This window comes from Phaseolus vulgaris, chromosome 4 (genome assembly GCF_000499845.2).
Source record: "Phaseolus vulgaris cultivar G19833 chromosome 4, P. vulgaris v2.0, whole genome shotgun sequence".
Lineage (NCBI taxonomy): Eukaryota > Viridiplantae > Streptophyta > Magnoliopsida > Fabales > Fabaceae > Phaseolus > Phaseolus vulgaris.
In genome coordinates, this window is record NC_023756.2 from 28,403,865 (window position 1) to 28,412,616 (window position 8,752).

The 8,752-nt window shown below is 29.4% G+C and overlaps 1 pseudogene; it reads left to right on the forward strand.

Annotated features, from left to right (window-relative positions):
• Positions 1 to 3: 3 nt before the first annotated feature.
• LOC137838590 (uncharacterized) lies at positions 4 to 8,125 on the forward strand (annotated as a pseudogene).
• The last annotated feature ends 627 nt before the right edge of the window (positions 8,126 to 8,752 follow it).

The following is an 8,752-nucleotide window of genomic DNA, read 5'->3' on the forward strand; positions in this document are numbered from 1 at the left end:
ATCATGACAGGGTGGTGGGCTTTGGATGATTTTTATGGGTTTGAAGGGGATCACACTATCTTATTTCGTTATGTAGGCCAAAACGCTTTCCATATAACCGTTTATATGGAAGATGTCCCTAAAATTTATTTCAATCATTATTTGGAAGAAGTTGAAGGGAGGAAATCGTTGACCATTGGTCCCTTTCACCATTTTTCCATTAATTTGACTCCGGTAGACGTAAATGCAAGTTCTCTGGTGAGTTTATCATTGATTTTTTTTCAAATGACTGCTATATTGTATTCTTTTTGTTTACTTACTATTTTGATTTTATTGAAGGGTATACCTCCTGCATTTTCTGAATATCTTCGCCAAGGTAGATTCAAAACGGTTACGCTGCATGGACTATTGAAGGATGTTGAATGCAAGGTTTTAAAAGGAAGGTTTCCTTATAGAACCATCAAAATTGGTAGCGGCTGGAAGAATTTTTGTCGTCGTCATTCTTTTCGTCCAGGCCAGAAAATTATCTTTGAATGCGATAACAGGAACCCATCTTCTCATATCAGGGTTTTGCTATTGATGACAAGTTTTTAGGACAATTTTTTATGTTAACAAGTCTTTTAAGTTTTTTGTTATGCTTTTAGGCTAAATCTTTCCAGTTGTTGTTTTTAAACGAAGACAAATATTTAATTTTGTTTGTTATTTGTTAAGTATTACTTAATTTTTGTTAATTTACTTTATTTTTCGTTGTATTCGTTCCCTACAATATGCATAGATAACATTTTAGATTGTTCAAATTTTTTCATCAGAACGTGTAAGAGTCCAATATTGTAAATTACATGTTTAACAAATCAAATAATTCAAAGCTAGGATTTATATTTTTTATTCTAAAATATTGTAAATTACATGTTTATCATTTCTTTACTTAAAAATAATAGAATTTGAAAATATTATTATTGAAAATTAATTCAAATACAAATGATTTTTTTGTACTTTATTTAAAAAAATACAAATTGAAAAATGTTGAAAAGCATGAAATAATTATTTATCAATTTTGAAAATCGCAATATTCCATTTTTTTAATATTTAAAATAATGAAAAATTAAGTATAATAATATTAATAATATCAACATAAAGAATATTAAACTTGAAAATGGATTCAAATAGAAAAGATTGTAAAATAAGACAAATTGAAAATTGTTTAATAGTATTAAATAATTATTTAACAAAGTTGAAAATATCAATATTCCATTTTTTAAATTAACGAGAATATTAAACTTGAAAATGAATTCAAATAAAAAAAATAATGTCATTGTAATGCTATTTAAACAAATGAAGGATTAAGTCTGTAAAGTTAGTGTCAAATCAATTTTTTCTAAAAGTCCATCAACAATCAAGTTTGTCCATCAACAATCAAGTTTGAGGAGGGAGGGATTGTTTTTGTTGTTTCTTTCCATGGTTTTGAGAGTGGGAGAGTGGATGGGGGAGAGGGTGTAGGGTTTTTTTCATTCTTCACAAAGGGCCTATTTTTTTCATTTTTAAATTATTTTATAATAAATTCTTTAATAATATTTAAAAAATATTAATGAAATTTAAATAATTTATTTTTATTGCACCTGATACAAGGATTTTCTTAAAAGATGCAATTACCTAAACTCATCGCCTCTCTTCCATTTTGTGTTATTTGTTCATCACATTTGCTCTACCCCATCACATTTGCTCTACCCCAGCAACCTCTACTTTGATAGGTTTTCCTTTTTTTTCCATGTTTATGAAACTGAATCCACGGTATATGAACCCCAAGGTAAATTGGTAAGAACTTCGTCATTTCCTAAACCCCACATTACCTTTTGTTGGAATTTTTACTGTGAATGTTTTGCTTAGCATAGTGATTTTTTTCCCAAATTGGGTTAAACCTTTACATAGGGTTCCCTTTTTTTCCATGTTTGTGAAACTGATTGCACGGTATATGAAACCCTAGGTACGATTTTTTCGTTCTTTTGTACGATTATGTATAGATTTACGACATTTTACCTTCTTCATGAAACTTACATTCTCAATCTTCGTAGTATCAATTTTGTAAGCTTTCAATCTGTGTTTTATAAATAGGTTTTCAAAGCAAGGGTTCCTTTTTTTTGTAAACCAGAAAAGGTCTTTTGCAAATCTGCAAAGAAACGCATGTGAAGTTTCTATTTTTGGAACAGAAAATGGACCAATTTTTGAACTTTGGTTTTCATTTGTTTTACATATTGCATGTACGTCAGTTTGTATAACATCATTTTTTATAGATAGATGTCTGTAAAAGTCTCTTCGCAACATTTTTCTCTTTCTAAACACTAGTGCAGATAAGTAAAACAAATGCGGCTATTTTAAATTTACAAATGCGGTCATAGAACCACATTTGATCAACACGCATTTGTAAATCTGGAATTTACAAATGCGGTCTTATGACCGCATTCATAAATCACATTTACAAATGCGGTTACCTAAAACAACCGCATTTGTATATTATTCTAAATTAGGGGTTTGGGGTTTAGGATTTATGAATGCGGTCTTGGTAAACACCGCATTCATAAATCACTATTTACAAATGCGGTCATTTACCAAGACCGCATTTGTAAATACTGAATTCCCATTTACAAATGCGATCATTTACTAAGACCGCATTTGTAAATGCGAATTCACTATTTACAAATGCGGTCTTGGTAAATGACCGCATTTGTAAATAGTGCTTTTTTTTTTTGGTACATCCTGTTTTGTGCAGAAACCATATATTTAAATAACCTGCATAATGATCAAACCCAGCCAGACAAATACAAAAATGTAGTAACCAATTGAAATCATCAAAATGTACATTTACAAGTGATCAAATTACATATAATAAAACCACTAATATTGTTTACTTATGCTAGAGTTATAAAAATTAATGAAGTATGTGGACCAAGAATCTCTAACATATGAAATGCCTTCCTCACTCATTGGTGTTTCTTCTGTGAATAACTGCATTGCAAAGTTGACATAAATTAGTTTCTAGATATATATATATGTTCAAGAATTATAAAAATGATTTAACATATACCTCCTTCCAACCAGTTTTAACACCTAGTCTTATAATGGTAATCATCCATTGCATAATGTAATAGCCACACTCATAGCTTCCTGGTTGTTTATTACACTATATAATTCAATAAAAAGTAATATGTTAGTATATTGATAAACAATGATAATAGAGAAAGAAAAAAATTACAAACCTTTACTCTTATGTAGTTCAAATTATTTGAACTGGATCGACCTTTTAGGATGTTATATCCACGCCATGAACTGGTTAATACAAAAAACCTCGTTAGTAGATGGTTAATTAGTAACATATACAAAGTTAAGTTTATACTATACTTACGTATCAATGATATCCTTAAATTTTGTGGGCATCTTCTTGTGTAGGGAACAAAACCACACAGCAGTCTTATCAACCATTGATAAGACAAGTAACTGCCAATGATGCCTATATGATCATTGAAAAGAGTTAGTAAATATTTAAAACATGAAATAATAATAATTGATGACATATAATTAAACTTACTCATTAATGTAAGGGCATAAATAAATTTGTTTTCCCTCTTTTTCCAGGATGTTAGTGATGTATGCTTGAGTCTCAGTTGAGTTTGGTCCAACGGGATTAGTATATGCAGGATCTACGAATCCATACATATTTTCCTTCCCCTCAGTGATACAGACTCTATGCAAAAACCTACAAGTTTTTAGTTAAAGCATAATCAATAATAATTTAACATAAAGTAAATTGAATAATAGGTAAAGATACTTACATCATAAAAAATTGACTTTACTATGACCGCAGTTGTAATTCATTTTAATTGATTTACAAATGCGGTCTTACCCTAGAACCGCATTTGTAAATCAATTTAATTACAAAAATGCCACCGCGTTTTTTACAAATGCGTTTAAACGCAAAGCCGCACTAAATAAATGGTCGTTGTTTTCAAATTTTGTACTAGTGAAAGTCAAACAACATTTTCATTAATGTTAATGCTGAAAGTAGAATGATGTTCTTTTGAGTGGAAAAGCAATTTTGTTTCCAGGACCTAAAAGTTAAGAATTTTATCACAATGTTAACGTTACCGTATGTATTAGACCATTTTATGGTTTGATTCTTTAAAAAAAAGTTTTCCTTTTCGTGAAACATTGTATAAATCAATCATCATTCATTCTTTTTCTTACTATTCGTACTCATTTTGAAATCTAGATTTTACTTATTTTTTACTTTTTCAAAATAATTAAGCACCAATCCTTCTATATAAATAGATGCGTGGTATGTTATTTGGAATCTCATTTAGCATCAGCATTTGTAGTCTGCATTTTCCTTTTTCTTAAAAGGAATATCTTACAATGTCTTTGTTAAGACAAAATACAAATTCAATCAAAGATATCAATCCAGAGAATGAAAATTGGATTCTGATAGCAAGAGTGATTCGATTGTGGTTTGTGTCGGACTTCAAGAAAAGCAAGTATCCATTCTCAATGGAAATGGTGATTCAAGATAAAGAGGTGAACTGTTTTATCATTTCCTTTCTTATTGTTTTGTACTAAATATTAATATCAATTATTCTAATCATGTTTAATCTTGATTCTTCTTTTCCAGGGTGATAGAATTCATGTTTCTGTTAGGAAAAACACTAATTTATAAATTTCAAAATCATATTTTCGAGGATAAGGTTTATTCCTTCAATTTCTTTAGTGTGACAACTAATTCAGGATCTTATAGAACAACCCGTCACAAGTGCAAGATTAATTTCCAGTTTGGAACTAAGGTAACCTGTGTAGGTAATGAACTGGTATCATGTGCAATACCACAGTACACCCCAATGTCTGTGATAAGAGCCCCTGATTTTGATACTGATTATTTAGTTGGTAAGTTTACTTATAATGGTTTTGGTTCAACATATTTGTTTCCATATGTGCTTACATAATTTTCTTCTTCCAGATGTTATTGGTTTACTGACTGGTGTAGGCACTTAGAGGGAGATTAATAGAACAGGCTCATCAACTAAGTTAAATGTGATTTCCATTGAAGCTGATGGGTAAGCTAAAATTTTGTAGTTCAACCATTCGAAAATTTGTTTTAAACAATTCAAATTTTATTTACAACAACTTGCGCATGGAGTGTACATTATTTGGAAATTACGTTGATGAGCTCAATGCATTTTTGTCATCTGGAGAGTTGCAAAATGTGGTCATCAGTGTGCAGTTTGCTAAAGTCAAGATTTTCCAGGGTATGTTTACTCATGCAACTGTAACTTATTTTTTTATTATTCTACTTAAATTTATGTACTTATAACCTAATGTATTTTATTTTGATTGTGGACAAGGTTTGTCTACAAAACTGCTTGTCGAAATTAAAATATAACTTACAGTCTAAAGAGGCAAACGAACTTAAGAAAAGGTTACTTCAATATGTACTTTTGTCACTCATTACTTGAAAATTATGACACATTCTAACTACAAATTTAACATTTGTAGGATGATGGAAAATACAGATTCTCCTACTCAAGGACTCAGTCAGTTGTGTGATTCTGGAAAACAGAATGTTGATGATGAATTTATCCACTTCATTCCAAGAAACACTATTCAAGGCCTAAAAGATTGTAAGGAGGTATAATTATATTTTTTTAGCAAAATTTAATTAAATCAATTATGTATGCTTAACTGCAGAACCTGTTTTTGTTTTCAGAAAAGCATTTTTGTTGTTTTAGCTACTATAAAACATATTGTAGCTAATGATGAATTGTGGTACACGGCTTACTTATGCAATAAAGTCGTTTACCCGGATTCGAAGATGTTTTTTTGTGAAAAATGTAATAAGCATGTTATGAAAGTGCAACCAAGGTATTCTTTGTAAATGCCATAATTTTCTTTTCATTACTTTCTATATTAGTAAAATCTATTATATTATATTTCTTAACCTTTTCTTTATATTTTATATTTCCGGTATAAGCTGAAGGTGGGAGTAATGGATGAAACAGACTCCACCACTTTTGTTCTTTTTGACAGAGATACAACTACACTGAAATCTTGTGCGGAATTATTTGAAAGTAATGACAAGGTAATTTTCCAATAGTGCTTATATCTATTGATGCATATATGAAAATGTTATTGTATAAATTAATATAGTAATATTTTACTCTCTTTTTTTAATTTCTAGAACTTTGATTCTGGTGTACTACCCAAAGAATTTGGTCTTTTGATAGACAAAGTTGTGTTGTTTAAAGTTGGTTGTATTAAAGATCAATCTAACAAGTTTGACCAATCATTCCGTGTCAAAAAAATTTGTACTAATGACAGTATTATCCAAATATTTTCTAATGGTGGTTATGAAAGTGTGGTATGTATTTTTATTTTATTATATTATATTTTGTGTTGCATTTTATTTCTAAATTAATTATTTATATCTTTTACTTTAATTTTTATGTTGTCAAGGAACTTCAAACTCAGAAGAAAAGACTATGCAATATTAAAGATGTCGAACAAGACGATTCCTCTGTAGAAGTTCCTCAGGTATTTTATATTTAAATAATTAGTTTAAAAATATAAATCTTACTAATATTTATACTTCATGTTGCAGGATTTGTTTAAAAAATTTGCCAATGAAGTTAAGTGTTGAAGTCGTTCCTCTAGGACTTAAAAGAGATTTTGTTTCACCATCACACACAGCCGATGATGATGTTCCATTAAGGGTATTAAGGAAAAATATCAAGATCGAAAAGGGAGTTTTATGAATGATGATGATTTTTGATGTATTTCTATCACTATTGGACATTTTTACTTTGTATTTGTAATTTTGTTGACTGTTTTTAATTTCTATTTAGAATATTTTATGATGTATAAATACATTTTGAGTTTGTTTATTTAATATTGTTGATTTCATCATTCGACGTTATCCTTCTGGTACGTAATTACGTTATAGTTAATTTTTGCCTTCTACTTAAGAATGTTAAAGAGTTTTTGTGTAATTAATATAATGACTTATTTTTTTGGAAGAATGTTGGGCACAAAACTTACAAGTTTGTGAATTATTTTATAAATTTATAATTATTCCAGATATTACTTATCAAATTTTATATCTGATCTATTCTTCTATTTTTTTTAAGCTTATTGCAATATTTTTTTTCTTTCTGAGGATGTATTATTACAGATATGTATATTTTTTTAACACCCTTTTTCATATATGTGTTTTTAATAGTTTTTTTGGGAGAAGTCATATCATTTTAGGTTTTTTAAACCATATAATATATTTCTCATTGTACTCACCTAAATCTGTTTAAACTAACTTACTTTTAATTAATAAGGTGCATTAAATAGCTGTCAGAATTGTGGCCGTTCTCTATCCCTTATGCACTCTTTTCAATGTCGTCTTTTAATCTTCCTAGGTATTTCTCTTAGATATGGCAGCAATTTATTATTTCAATATAATATATAATATAATAATATATAATATATATAATATATACAGGTAAGCTTTTTATCTTCTATTCATGATTGAGTATTTTTTTATTTTTTCATTTCTAATAATCAATTTTTTATTATTATTTAGTATTATTATTCATTATTAATTATTAATTATATATTCCTCTCCTTATTATTGAATATTGTGTTTCAACTGAAACGTCATGTTGTTTGAGACAATGGATATCAAAGGGTCACAACTGATATTTGGCTATAAATACGTAAGACACTTGGTTTTTGTTCACTCAGAATCCTACTCTTTTGTTCTTTCTACGTTCCTATCTTACTATTCCCTACTTCCTTCATTGTCCACTATCTATTATTCACTTCGATGGATTTTAGTGCTGAAGAAATTATGAAACTTGATACACGAGGTCTTTTTTCATCAATGTACATCCGCGGGAAAGTCAGAAGTTCATTTCTTTTCTTCAATACCTACATTTTAAAACAATGCATTTTATTGACTTTTATTTTTCATAATGGATAGAATGGTTATGTTGATCGTGCATTCGCTGTTGAGTTTCAATCAAAACTCTCTAAGGAGTGGACCCTCGCAGATAGTGCAGGGAACGTCCTTAAAGTATATTATAACCAAGATATACTGTCTCCCCAAATTTTGGATGGATGATCGACTTTGAGTTCCATTTATGGCTTTAAAGGCGACCATTCTATACTCTTCCATTACGGGGTCAAAGTTGTTTCAAAATAACTATTTTTATGGGAGAGATCTGTGAAATTGGTGTTAATCATTATTTGAAGGAAGTTCAAGGAAGGGAACCGCTGACCAAGAGTCCCTTTGAACATTTTTACATTACGTTGTCTTCTTTTAATATCAAAAGAAATTATCTGGTAACTTTAAGAATCCTTTCTTTTAAATGCTTTGTTTATATTCTATTGCTTTTCTTCAATACTTACTCTTATTTTGTTGAAGGATCTCCGCGGTGGATTTGCGGAATATCTTTTGAAAACGAAATTCAGAAACGTTACGCTACATGGACCACTACACGATGTTAAATGCAAAGTCCTAAGAGGAAGGTTTCCTTGCACAAACATCAAGCTTGGCATGGGCTAGAAAAATTTTTGTAGTCTTCATTCCTTCCGTGAAGATGACAAAATTATTTTTGAATGTCATATGATGATGGCTCTTTTTGATATTAGGGTTCTGCAAGTCAAGATATGTCACTACACAAGACAGGTCACACTCTATAATTAGATTTGTTAATGTTTTGGGATACTACTTTATGTTGTTTTGAAA